The sequence below is a fragment of the Aplysia californica genome, unplaced genomic scaffold, assembly GCF_000002075.1.
Source record: "Aplysia californica isolate F4 #8 unplaced genomic scaffold, AplCal3.0 scaffold00005, whole genome shotgun sequence".
Lineage (NCBI taxonomy): Eukaryota > Metazoa > Mollusca > Gastropoda > Aplysiida > Aplysiidae > Aplysia > Aplysia californica.
The window spans coordinates 2,347,006-2,348,528 of NW_004797275.1; the positions used below are offsets into that span (position 1 = coordinate 2,347,006).

Genomic DNA, 1,523 nt, shown 5'->3' on the forward strand with positions numbered 1-1,523 from the left:
CTTTTCTAATGGCAATTGGGGGTTTTTTGGGGGGGGGTTGTAGGGGAAGAAATTACAAAAAGAGGAGTGGGGAGATAAAAAGGGGAGGGGTTGGGAGAGAAGAAGGGGGTGAGAAAGAAGGTTTATAAATACACGGGTAAGTTGAGACAAATAGAAAAATTGAGGAAAGAGAGAGGAAGCCAGAGAGAGACAGAGAGATAGCGAGTTGGTGATTGAATGGTGCAGCAGAGGGGGAGGAGAGGGGGAGAGGAGAGAGAGAAAGAGAGAGAGAGTGTGTGTGTATGTGTGTATGTGTGTTTGTGCGTGATGTGTGTGTGTGTGAGTGTGTGTGTGTGTGTGTGGGTGGGTGGGTGTGTGTGGGTAACTTTCAACCTTGCACAGTTATTTAACTATTTAACGCCGATACCTCACAGTCTTTCAGTACACTAGACAGACTTGTACTGATAAATCGCGGTACTAAAAAGAGTTAAGAGACGAGACCAGTTGCTCAACTTTTATCTCAAATGGAATCGAAAACTCCACACAAACAATTTAAGTTCAAGAACGTTCAGTTAGGGATTTGAACCCTGAACAACCTTATCATTGTCCACTGTAATATTGTCTAGATATGATTTAAACCACATTAGAACAGTACCTGATAGTAAAAATTATTCATGTTGATGCCTTTGCTATTTCTGGTAAAAGAAGCCATGATGATTCTCTCGCCGTGTGGTTCCCATTTCTTACTGATTTGTAAACATTTACTCAATATGATTGCAATTACTTCAGCATGACGCTTATCACCGTTAAAAGATTACAATATATGTCTCCCGAGCCGAGCTGTTTCTGTCCAGACAGTATCTAATGGATTTCGCGGACTCTTGGTATGTCCAGTCTGTATCTTTTCATCTCTTGTGACACTTGAGCACGCTTTCCTGTTTCATAAATGGTGCGAACATTCCACGACGCAATCCGAAGAGATGTGTTCGCGTCAGTGAAGACAGTTTGGATTTGTCCCCCGCCCTTCTTTGGTCTTTCTGGAGCAGAAGCTTCTCTGTCCCCAAAGAGCCTCGAACCATTTGACATGTTTTCTCGTGCTTCCGTAAATTTTAACGTTTTTATAGGATCGGGAAGCTTGACCTCCGCCAACTGGCTCTTTTCTGGAGCCCAGACCTACGTACCTTTACTCTCCTCTTACGAATTGCAGTACTACGGCAGGTGTTATTATTTGCTTCTGTAATACGAGGGCCCCATTAGGAGTGATTTTAAAGAGCTGTTGACTGAAAATTGGGTTCGATTAGTACTGGGCACTTTTGTTCCGCATATGTGTTCACCCCCGCCCACTCTCATTCCCGCTCCACCTTCTCCCTGTTTTATTCTCTCATCCCCAGGGATGTTTTTAAACAGTCATAACAAGACATAACGCATAGCTTCCTTTGCCGGCTGGCATTTTGGATGACATTTTCGTTAACACCTAAGCCATATCATTTTACTTTCTGGCCCAAAAATTCAGTTCGTAACAGCAGGGGATAGAAATAGAGACC

General features: G+C 43.3%; 1 long non-coding RNA gene across 1 annotated transcript in view; it reads left to right on the forward strand.

Moving 5' to 3' along the window:
• Positions 1–1,523, forward strand: part of LOC106011276 — a 26,288-nt gene that overhangs the window by 13,429 nt on the left and 11,336 nt on the right. The gene's annotated exons all lie outside the window — the stretch shown is intronic.